Raw genomic sequence first — 12900 nt, forward strand, 5'->3', positions numbered from 1 at the left:
ACCGAAGCAACTCTGCCCTGGTAGTTCTGCACCGGCCCCTGCCCGGGCCCGGCTGGGCACTCTTCCTTGAGGTCTCTGGGTCCACAGTCTGAGCTCAGGGAGGTCATCCAGAGCCCGTTCCCCTGGGCAGGTGGGGCAGGGGGGCTGGCTTGAAGAGCTGGAGGAAGATGGCAGAGTAAGAGTTGGTATGAACCAGCGCCTGCTTAGCCAGACTTCCTAAGCTCCCCACCGGGCCCAGGCTGGGCCCCTTCCCCATACCAGGAGGATACCAGCTGAGGTCCCCTTCCTGCCCCAGAGCTCTCCTCCCTGTTCTACCACTGGGGGAAGGGAGCAGCTCACCTGCTCTGGACCCTGCCAACCTGGCAGGCTGAGGCACAGGTGGTGCAGCCTAGGGTGCTGGTAGCTGCGAGCCTCAGCTGAACATACAACTGCCTCACATTCCAAGTGGAGCTGTTTTCAAGTGGCTAAAGTGCTGGCAATTCATGCCTCCTGGCCTTTCCCCTCTCGGATTTCCTCCTTGGGTCAGTTGTAAACTTCACTGAGACACCGAAGCAACTTTGCTCTGGTACTTCGGCACCGGCCCCTGCACTCTTCCTTGAGGTTTCTGGGTCCACAGTCTGAGCTCAGGGAGGTCACCCAGAGCTCGTTCCCTGGACAGGTGGGTCGTGGGGGCTAGCTTGAAGAGCTGGAGGAAGATGGCAGAGTAAGAGTTGGTATGAACCAGCGCCTGCTTAGCCAGACTTCCTAAGCTCCCCACCGGGCCCAGGCTGGGCCCCTTCCCCCTGGAGCTGCGACCTGAAGGCAGCCCTCGCTGGCTTGGAATCGCAGTGGTCGATCAGGGAGGGATGCGGGATGCCAAATTCCGCCTCTCTCTCTCTCTCTCTCTCTCTCTCTCTCAGAGTGGGCCCTGTGTCTCCGGTGGGCGGGCGAGGGCGAGGGCGAGGTGGTCTGCACTGCTTGCCTTCACCCCAGCCCCCGCCCGCCCCTGGGTCGCATTGGTAGGTGTCTCCGGTGGGCAGGCGAGGGCGAGGGCGAGTCGATCAGCAATTGCTTTGCCTGAGCCCCTGCCCCCAGGTCACACATGGGGGCCTGGATGGTGGCTTGCGCTGTCCTACCTGCCTGCAGTATGCAAATTAGCCGCCATCTTTGTTGGTGGTTAACCGCCATCTTAGTTGGCAGTTCATTTGCATTTGCCCTGATTAGCCAATGGGAAGTGTAGGGAAGGTATGGTCAATTACCATGTTTGTCTATTATTAGATTAGATTATTATGCTAGGTGCCACAGAGAAAAAAAAATAAAAGACAGTATCTCATCCGAATAGGAGGACAATATTTCAGGAAGATAAGGTGCAAGTTAAGGGGCTAGTCCCTGAGGAAGACCCTGTACAGCAAGAGAGTGTCTGTGCTATGTATGACCAGGAAGAAAGATTAGTGCTTTAACGTTAGACTTGCCCTAACTAAAACACTAAATGCTCCCATTATTTTGCCCGCCTTACTGGCACTCATTCTTTGATTTTGTTCAACAAATTTGTATTGAGAGTATTATACTAAGTGAAATAAACCAGTCAGTGAAAGACAAATATTGTATGATCTCACTTATATGTTAAATCTAGTGAACAAATTAAGCTGACAAAACAGAAGCACAGATACATGCAACAGACGGCACTGTCAGAGGAGAAGAGGGGAGGGGGCGACTGGATGAAAGAAGGTAAAGGGATTAGCCAAAGAACATATATGCATGCATAACCCATAGACACAGACAACAGTGGGGTGATGGCCAAAGGGAAGTAGGGCGACAGTGGGGGAAGGGGGGAAGGGAGGGAGGAAATGGGGACATTTGTAATAGTGTAAACAATAAAAATAAATTAAAAAATTTTGTTGAGCACATACTTCTCATCACTCAGTGATGAGAAGGATGAACAAGACAGTCCTATATTTTATGTTCCTTATGGCTGTGTAACTTTGGAGAATTTATTTAACTTAGAAACTTGGCTTCCTCAACAGTGACATTATCGTTAAAATGTTTAGCACTCAGTATTATTGTAATTATTAAATCAATTTATGATGGTGCCTGGCATGCAGTAGACTCTTAACAAAAAGCAGTAGCAGTAATAGTACCCATTGTTATTTGCTTTTTGAGGAGAATTATAGACAAAAGAGTGATGATTTTCAAGGATTGACAAGAACAAAGTTTTTGACTTTATGGAAGAGACAGCCTTTGGCCGACAGGATTGGAAGCTTCCCACCTCTCCAAATAGCATTGAGCTCCTTGAGGTCAGGGACTTTGTTTTGTCCCTACTGCCTTCCTAGGACCTAACAGAGTATCTGGGAATTCTAGGCATTCCAAATATTTTCTCCAAATTAATTAGAATTATAATAAGCACCAATTAAATAAAGACATTTAGGGTAGAGTATATCATATTTATAAAGATACCAAGGAAAGGGGTTCTTTCTCTAAGTTCAATACAATTCCTTGGCTAGAAAATGTTTTAGAAGATAAGAGGTAGGGTCTGTATCTAGAAAGGTAGAATGAGGACAGCTGGTGAAAGATATGGAATGACCTTTAAGGATAAAGAAAAATTATTTAAAGCCACTTGAGCAGCAAAATTACATGATGAAAACATTGGTTTTTAGGAAGATACATCTCAAAAAAATGTGTAAAGAATAGACTGATTTTGAAAAATGATTGAGGCATAAATATTTTTAAGAAGTTAGGTCAATTGTCTTAAGAAAGTAATAATAAGGACTTGAAATAGGACAAATGTGAAGAATGTAAATGAAAAATAGGATTCCCTTGACAAACATATAGAGTGGACTGGAGGAAGTAATGGTTATAATTAGGCAAGATGATTGTTTCTGTTTTAGACTAATTGAGACTGGGGTGATATGAGGGCATTTACTTAGAACACAGAAGTTGGATAAGATGAAAACTCAGGTAAAATTGTACAACAATAGGGGCAGAGCTTGGTGAATGCTCATAACTGGCAAAAGGGAAAAATGGCCATAAATGCTGTGGACAAAGCAGTAGGGAGGAGACCAGCGAAGATATCCACCGTCTTACAGAGGAAAGGGAAGTTCCCATTGGTAGTCACTCCAGAGTGTCAAATGCTGCATGAAAACCAGGGAGAATCAAGGAGAAGATCATTGCATTCAAATGTGGGAAAGATTTTGTTGATTTTTAAGAGTGTTTTTATGGTGGTGGAACACAAGCAAGATAGCAGGGTTTGAGGAGAGAAGTTGAGAATGAAGAAATGGATGACATTGATATTCTAGCTAATACTATATTTGTATTATACCCAAGTAAGAGAAAATACTCCTGTTTATCTGCTTATATCATGATATTTGTGAAGTCTCATCTTATGGTTCAGCACTTATTTAGTTTTTTGTTTGTTTGTTTCTCTCTGTGATTTGAATTCTTGATTCTCTTGGACACTTTGCTTGTACTTGACCAAGTGGGTTGCCAATGGAGTGGTGCGTGAGAGAGGGGCTTGATGGGACAAAAACCTGGTATGATGTCTTTACAACCATTAATTTATTGTGTTCTTACCACCATTTCCTTCTCTCAAAGAGCATGTTTCAAACTTACTGAATATTCAAACCCAAAGAACAAAGCAGCCTGCTTCAGGCTGGAGCCAAGTGAAAGCAATAAAACCACCTGTTCTTACCCCATCCAGCATATGGTGCAAAGCAAGGGAGCAAAGCTGGGAAGAAATGTGCCATTTCCAAATCAGAGGCAAATTCAGTTCTGAACTTATTAAGTGATTATATTTTTCCTTCATTACAGAAGCCTTTAATCAACACAACTTTGCATATATGAAATTACTTTCTTTTTATACATGTAAGAACCCTAAGCTATTTTCCTTGATTTCTCTTGACAGAAATAGAAAAAAAATCATCACAATTTTACAGGTAAAAAGCTACTTAAAAAAACTGGTTTATAATTAAACAAAAAACACACATAATAATTATTGTCTATGACCACTTTCCTAGACCCAAAGTTCTGTGTGTTATAAAGTCTTAATAACAGAGGCAGAGAAAATAACAAAACCAAAAGAAAATTGTTTCAGAATGGAATAGATTATAGGATACTGATTATTTTTTTTCTATTTAGTTGGAGCTATGATTTAGCAGTTCACTGAGCTCAGAAATTTCATTAATTAAGATTAGAAGTTGTAAATTGAAATCAGGGTTTGCTTATATAGCACAATTAGTTGAGTAATAGGAATAGTGCTCTTACAAAAATTAGAATCTTAACTGAGAATATCAATAATTATTTTTATAGTTTAGGAGTGTTTATTAAGAATAAGAAATGCTGTAATTAGCTTCTTGTAAAACTGCATATTTTAAACCAGTCTCATTATAACTGAATAATATCATAAAATATGCAGTTGCATATCTTAGCTTAAAACAGGTGCTTTATAAAGCTTAAACAGAAAAATCTTTTGCTTACTTCTAAGTGTTTAAATGAATATTGACACTTAGACAAATGTGTATAACATATAACAAAAATAAATTCTAACAGCTTGTAAGTGGCAGAACTGGTATTGGAATTCCGGCCTTTTGGATTCCATAAACTAAGCTTTTCATTTATCTGTGACAATTCCTCTTGATATGAAAAGAGGACCCAATTTCAGGCAGTGGAGATAGTCTGGGAGAAGGGGCATCTATAACAATAAAAGCATAATATGTTAATTAGACCTGACGTCCTTCAGGATGTCCTTCTTTCCAGACAAAGCCACTTGATGTCCTTCAGGATGTCCTTCTTTCCAGACAAAGCCACTGAGGGTGGGGTTCTAGGCAGAGGTGGCTGCCGTGGCAGCGGGGGGCCAAAGCCCATGCATGAATTTCGTGCATCAGGCCTCTAGTTAGTTAATAATAGAAAGTGATGTTCTTTGTAGATGTTGCCTGCACACCTCCAGCCTTTGTCTAATGATGCTCTTGTCCTGATTAGAGTTGCCATGCTGGTAGGTTGACTTTAATTTTCTCAGCACTTGATTGTTTTTCATCCATCCAGGAGAGACATTAAAGCTAAATGTGATGAAAAGATGGAAATAATGAACATTGTTCTCGGACCGCAACATTGTATGGATGTTTTCAGCCGGGCTCGGACCGCAACATTGTATGGATGTTTTCAGCAGCGAGTCCAGTTGTTCTTTGTTTTAGATTAGAATGAACTCCCTTACTTTTTTATTCTTTTTAAATGTAGAGAAAAAGTTACATTTTATTTCCCCAGAAGCCTGGAGATCTTTGAGGAGTAGAAGTGGAGATGGTACTGCTGGTGATGTTCTTGGAGAGTGAGTGATACTGCTGTTTAGTTTCCTCCCTGATGGGTAACCTCACAGATTCGGAAGAGACATGGCAGTCAATCATGGACTTCAGAGAGCTATCAGTTGGTAGGATTATGGGTTGCTGGTTGTGATCTTTGGAATACAGGTTAATAGAAAAATATCCATCCTAAAATTTGGGCAGAGGAACCTTGGTTAAAGTGACAAAGTAAATATGATTTAAACAGTAGATAGGAAGAAAACCCTGATGCCAGAAGGTCAGAAATGGGAGGGACCTTAGAAATAATCTATCTACATAAAAAATTAAAGTACCACGCCTTGCCTAAGGTTACCAGCATGTCAAATCATGGAATCAAGTCTGTAATACAGGTCTTCTGACACTAAGCCCAATGGTCTCTCTAACAGAGCACTCTGAGGAAGTAGTTAATGCTGCCCCTTATGCCTTGATAGGACGGTCTCTTTCCAACCCATCTGATGAGCACCTGCCCATGAAAACATTCAGTCCATGCCCCCTTTCTAGGTAGCCTTTTCTGACTCCCTCGAGGTGAAATTACCTGTTCCTTCCTCTATGTCACCTCTGCCGCTACTCTCATCTACAGGCACCCCCCCGCCCCCCTCCCCCAGCCAAGCACCCTTATCACTTTGTTGAATGTTTCCATTCATTTGTTTCCTCTGCTAAACTGAGTCTTTGAGGGCAAGAACTATATCTCACTCACTCAACTCCAGGGCTTATCATTCTACCTAACACATGGGAGGTGCTCAATAAATGTTAGATTAATGTTTTAATTCATTCCTTAAATTAAACATTACCAATGCATGCATGTAAACAAATTTCCTGAGATGGAGGGATTAATTCAAGCCTTATTTTAAAGGAAAAGTTAGACAGTTAAGGGCTGTCGAACTTACTTGAAGATGAAAAGAGTTCAGTGACAGTTCAATTTTTGGAGTTCTCAGGTGACTCGTTCCTAAAGATTCTTCTGGAGACATGCTATGAATGAGGCATGGTGCCAGAAGCTACAGTGAAGCAAAAATGAGTATCATATAATCTTTGTCCTCAAGAGATGGTGATGTAAGGAATGCAATGAAGCCGCTTTAGGGATGTGAGCATCAGTAGCAAAACAACATAATGGTCAAGACTGGGCAAAAAAATGTTTAAAAGAAAATGCAAGAGCAAGTGGATAGAAGACTGGGACAAAGTCCAATTGAGATCATATTTTGAGTGAATGCCATGCTGACCTGTTTTGGGAGAGAAAGCTAAGATGATTCCTATCCGCAAGACAGTATATTTTAAATGGGTTCAGGAAAGAAGTGTTTGGGTTAGAAGAGGTTTTTAGTATATTTTGTAGAGAAAAGAAACTTTTCTTATTAGGTTATATTTTGTATTGTTGAAGAAATTAGCAAACATTCAGTATTTGATTAAATAAATATTGTGGTCCTTGCAGATTGGTAATCCAGAACTGATTGGAATTTCTCTCAATGTTAAAGACCTACTATGTGCTGGGCAGTTAGTTAATAATATGTAATCTCATTTGTTCCTCCAAACAATTTCATAAAGAGAATTGTGTGGTATTATAGCTGAAATGTCTTTATCACTTGAAGATGTGTGCTAAATGTTTCACATAAATTATCTACACTAATAAAAGAGAAACATGCAAATTGACCATCCCTCTGCTATGCCCACCAGCCAATCAGAACAATATGCAAACTAACCCAAACAAAGATGGCAGTTAATTTGCATACACAGGTGCAGAGCTAAGACTGAAGACAGCGTAGAAGGAAGCCAAGCGCTGCAAAAGGGAGTGAAACAGCTGAGAAGGGAACAGAGCCTAGGCAGCGGAGACGGGAGCGGAGCTAAGGCAGTGGATATGGGAGGGAGCAAGGCAGCAGAGACAGGAGGGAGTGAATTTCATAAAGAGAATTGTGTGGTATTATAGCTGAAATGTCTTTATCACTTGAAGATGTGTGCTAAATGTTTCACATAAATTATCTACACTAATAAAAGAGAAACATGCAAATTGACCATCCCTCTGCTATGCCCACCAGCCAATCAGAGCAATATGCAAATTAACCCAAACAAAGATGGAAGTTAATTTGCATACACAGGTGCAGAGCTAAGACTGAAGACAGTGTAGAAGGAAGCCAAGCGCTGCAGAAGGGAGTGAAACAGCAGAGAAGGGAACGGAGCCTAGGCAGCGGACATGGGAGGGAGCAAGGCAGCAGAGACAGGAGGGAGTGAAGCGGTGGAGAAGGGAGAGAGCGAGGTGGTGGAGATGGGAGGGAGCAAAGCGGCAGACACAAGAGGAAGCAAGGCAGCAGAGAAGGGAGGGAGCAAGGCAGCAGAGACAGGAGGGAATGAAGCAGTGGAGAAGGGAGGGAGCGAGGTGGTGGAGACAGGAGGGAGCAAAGCGGCAGACACAGGAGGAAGCAAGGCAGCGGAGAAGGGAGGGAGCAAGGCAGTGGAGACAGGAGCAAAGCCCACCTCTGCGGGCTTCACTCCCTTCTCTGCTTTGCTCCGGCCTCAGGAAGCCCTATTCTTGCAAGAATAGGCCCAAGGAAGCCCTATTCTTGAAGGAATCTTCCTGCAATGGGCCTCTAGTCTAATATAATCCTCATAATGACCATATAAGGGAAGTACTTGTTAGCTTGTTATCACCATTCTACATATGATAAAATTAAGGTTTTGAGAGATTAAGGAAATTGCCTTCATTTGCACATCTCATAAATATTGGGACAAAGATTCAAATCTGTATCTTTTTTCCCCTCTGGAACCCATGTTCTTATCTACTGAGCATGAGAATACATAGAGGAGATTCAAGCATAAGGAGCCTAAAGCATCATGACATTTGTTGTAAAAGGTCCTCCAATGGGAAAGATAAATATTGGCAAGATACTAAGTAAGAGGAATGCAAACTAGTGTGTGTGTGTATGTGTGTGTGTGTGTGTGTAGAATTGCTGGTCCATTTGATGATGGCTATGACCCTGTGCAGTAAGAGCTCCTGACAAGAGCTGATCTGATCTCAGAGTGCTCTTAGAGGTGAAGATATCTAAGCTGGGGGTGCTGAAAGGCCTGGACTCTGTAGGAACTACATCCCCACTGGCATCAGAGTCTTTTTTGACAGAATCAAGTTTTACCCATGCAACAATTTTTTTATTGATTCTTTGATTTTTCTATTTCGTCATTCACATAGTTGCTGTGCATCTGAGTGCTGACACTGTGGTATATGCTGTTGCCAGAGATGAAGCAGAGTGGCATGGGCCCTGTTTGCTTTAAGAGTGGCAAGAAGTCATGAAACCAGATTTCCTAGTCCCCATGATCATCACATTCCTCCCAAAGTCCAACAGCAGCTTTATGGTATACTAAAACTATGACATTCAGTCCGTGTCCAGCATTTTCACCATAAACAACTTTGCCATAGACATCTTGGCCTGCAAGCATTTTTGCCACATAACTAGTGGTCGTAAGGCAATTTTGCTGTAAAAAAATGAATAACAAAATTAAGGAGACTTTATTTAAAATGTATGCAGCTTCATGACAAAACTACTCAAATAACTAATTTTATTTTGTGGATTGTATCTAAGTGCATTTCTTGTTCTGTGAGAAATGTGAGCTTAACTAAATTTGCACCCTCAATGAGGGCCTTCAACCTCTCTTTCTCTCCCAAGATGGCATTTTTCAAAATGAAAAACCAACTCTTGGAACAAATCATCGCCATTTGGAAGAAATTATAACTATTTTAAGACCATCACCACCATACCTACTTGCCACATCATGGGCCATTGGAAGAGCTAGCTAATATTTTTATGTATTAAATTGAGGGTAGGTGCAAGAACTTCCTCAATGGGAAATGAAACAAAACTGGCAACTAGCTTAAATATATTAAATCTGCCAAACTTGGTTGATTGATTACTCAATGGAAAAATGAAACCAACTAACCAAAAAACACCCCAATTTTGAGCTGTTTTATGGCAAAATTAACTTACGGCCAATTAATTGTGCCATGAAAATGTTTGTGGCAAAGATATCTGTGGCAATGATGCTGCAGAATAAATACCTAGAACAGATTCAGAAACAAAGCATGTTTCTTACATCATAATTACTTATAATAAAGGGCATAATTAGTACATTATTTATCATGTACTACAATGCTAAGGAATCAAATCTATATACAGAAGGTCCTCAAATAATGTTCTTTTATTCAACATTGTTCAGTTATAATGTTGATGAGATGGTATTAACTCTTAATTATACCAATCAGCCTATGGTAAAATTGGTGTTATATTTCCTTTTGCTTAAAGTTGCATAATTTCTCAAAAAAATGTTAAGTGATGACTTTCTGGATATAATAAATAGTAAATAGAGATGTATAGATCTTGCATGTGGAAACAGTGGGGCTCTAGCCACCTCTTTTGTATATTGGATATCACACTTCTATGAGGCTTGAATATGTTTGTGTTTGGTGCCTCTTTGAGGACTCTGTTTATTAAAACTAGGGATCATATCTTAAAAATATTTTATTTCCTCAGTCTCTGTTAACACCACGTAACAAATCATGTATGCTTGATAATTGTTCATTGAGTAGAATTGTATTTAGTCTTAAGAAGTTTGATATTGCTATTTTAGCTCTTGCTGTAATATTTGATATGGGGATGTATAAAAACTCATTCATCTCAGATTTTAATATGCTGTTAGTTTTAATAAAATTACTAATGTAGCAAAGAACAAAAGAAATAGAAAAATCACTACTTAAGATTCCAATTAAAGAGCATTAAATGTGGAATAATTAACATGTGTTATTCATGAAAAACCTCTTTTTGGGAGATGAAAATACATCTCAAAATCAACTTATATTATCATTCAGGCAGGTGGTTACTAGAGCACTGAAGGGGGAAAAAAGGGCAGTGAAATTAACTAAAGGCTGTCAGAGAGGAAAGAATCATGTAAAACATTCCAAGTTTATGAAATTAAAACTTTAAATACCAAGTTTGAATTTGAGTGGGTCATTCTCTTGTCTTCACTTCCCTATGATGCCAGGAAGGCTACGTGCCCAGAACAGTACAGGACAATGTGTGGCATTAATTTGCTTTTCTGGCCACCATAGAAACCTACCAGCTGTCACTGCAGAACCATTCGGTTCAGACAAAAGCATGTATTTGAAGAAAAAACAGATTTTTCAAAACTGGGAAATTCCATCTACTTTATTGATCCTCCATGTCTGCAAAACGGCCAGCCCCTCTCACTTTTCTTTTCCCAAGGTGGAGAGGAGACTGTAAATGTTGGTCCCAGACACAGCTCAGAGCTGGAATAACAGAAACCCTCACAATGCAGCTGTCCAGGCCCCACACTGTCAGAGGCATTAAACATTGCTAGGCATTAAATATTACCAGAGGAAAGGTTACTGGTCCAGAACAGCAAACAATTGTATTCGGCAGAACTCTTCTTAGGAAGAGAACTTTGTGAACTGAAAGGCAGGAACTGATGGGGGTAAGACCCACCAGGCAAGTTCAGACAGTTGTCTGTAAAACCCCACACAAGAGGGTGGAGGGTCTTTTCTTTTGTTGAGAATACACAAAATTATGGCTAGGAGGAAATACTTTTCATACCTTTTGGTTCTTTACCTCTTGATAAGCAGCCACTCCTTTAAATAAACGTGGGGGAAAATATGTAAAGAATATTGTGTTGGTGTACTCATTTGAAAAGTCACTTAACTTTCATGAATGCCTTAAATGGAGGTGTTTTTAGGTCTTCTTTCTCCTATTTTTTCCTCCAAGGTCTTTGCCAAGGGAGGTTTTAGGATTTCTTGTCTTAGGGGTCCTTAGGCAGAAGGTAGATTATGCTCTCCTAGTGATGAGAGAATGGGCACTAGGATCTCTTAAATGTCTTTCCTGAACTCCCACACTGGACTCTTGGAAACCATGTTTTAAATGTTCCTCAATTAAAGGTTGAAATATCGCTTCACCTATGCCAAAAACCCTTCACACCTTTATAATTTTACTAAGTTCTGTTGTAGTCATGGGATGCTTTCTTTTAAAAACAAGGTTACATTCAAACCCTGATGGCATTATCCCTTCATATGAAGACATATCCTAGATGCTATTGAATTAGGCAAATAACATTACCTTCTTGGGTTGAAACTAGAAGACCCATGATGTAAATATAAGCCTGCAATAGTCCATCGAGCTGAGCAGGGAACATCCGTATACTAATGCTCCTAGGATCTATAACTCAGCGTGTATGATCATAGAAATGTTAAGCCAAGATTTTTGTAGACCATGACCATGCAACATATGCCACTAAAATATATCTGTCTTTCAAGCACCACCTAAAAGAATTTCTTTCACCCTGAGCCTTATATTTTATTATCAGGAGTCTGTTTTCTTCTCTTTGAAGTTGTTTTTTTCTTCCCTGTTTGCTGTGTTTTAATAATATGAAGGGGCTTCACTCTAGAGATGCACTGAAGCAAAGCAAAGCTTCAAGGAGCCCTGCTGAGAGAATTAAAACATATCACATCAATTCAGCCATCTCTTTCTGCCCTCCCTCTATTAATTCAACAAAGTTACAAAAACAAACAAAGAGAATAATGTGAAAATACACACATACAGGGGATTTGAGTTTTGTTTTGTATTTTTAGACATGAAGAACAAAAACCTCCATAGAGCTGCTAAAGCTTTCTAACCTCATCAAGTCCTCTTCTATGAGTCATTAAGTTGCTGAAGCCCAGAAAATCAAATTTGGTTTAGGGCTGTTTGATAATGTAGTAACACAATAAAATGTGATTCACCAATTAGCTCATGTAATTAGAAAATCAAAAACATGTTCTAAGTGGCTGGTGGACACACATAAATAAAGTATATTGTCATTCTTTGTATTTGCTGATTATAGTTATAATTACATCTCCAGTTGATGTTACTACATTCCAGTTCCCCAGGGAAGTGAATTCATAGTTATCTGTGTTTTTAAGTCAGATAAATGAATGACGCATTCCATTCATCAAGTCATTCATTCACTGTTTTGTTTGTTTGTTTTATCAATTCTTTCTTGCCAGGCTCTCTGGTAGACTATCCCATCCTTGCCTCCATAGAACTCTCAATCTGAAAAAACTATGTTTAAATTTTTTTATGGAAGGGAAAGTCAACTGAAATGAGAACTCTACAACAATGACAGTTTTATAGTTAAAAATTAGTCTTTCTTGGAGATTCCTAAATATTACTAATATTACCAACACATATGTGAAAAAAGAAACTAGTGATTTGAGAATGTTTTTGCTTAGAAGTTTTGCCTGGCTCAAAAGGACTCTGTGATAGATAAGAATGGGAATTGAATATCTGTTGGATTATTTTAAAGAAGCTCTTGATATATGCTGTATGTACATCTGTTGAAATCTAAAGCCTATGCTGTACGTTACCTGGCTATATGTAAAACGTATTTCTTTAAGTTCAAATCAATTCAAAGGCTGGTTGGATGGTTAAAAGTATCTCAGTAAGAATTTCGCCTGTGTCCTACTTTGCTCTGTTTTTTATTGCAACTGAAGTACATGGGCATGGTTACATTGTCCAGGGCTTCCTAATAAATATAATGAGAGGATAATAGGGATGAATTACCTGAGCTTAAGCCAATA

The 12900-nt window shown here is 39.9% G+C and overlaps 1 protein-coding gene across 7 annotated transcripts in view; it reads left to right on the plus strand.

Moving 5' to 3' along the window:
- Positions 1-12900, plus strand: part of DLG2 (discs, large homolog 2 (Drosophila)) — a 766636-nt gene that overhangs the window by 117821 nt on the left and 635915 nt on the right. The gene's annotated exons all lie outside the window — the stretch shown is intronic.

Source organism: Myotis brandtii, unplaced genomic scaffold, assembly GCF_000412655.1.
Source record: "Myotis brandtii unplaced genomic scaffold, ASM41265v1 scaffold86, whole genome shotgun sequence".
Lineage (NCBI taxonomy): Eukaryota > Metazoa > Chordata > Mammalia > Chiroptera > Vespertilionidae > Myotis > Myotis brandtii.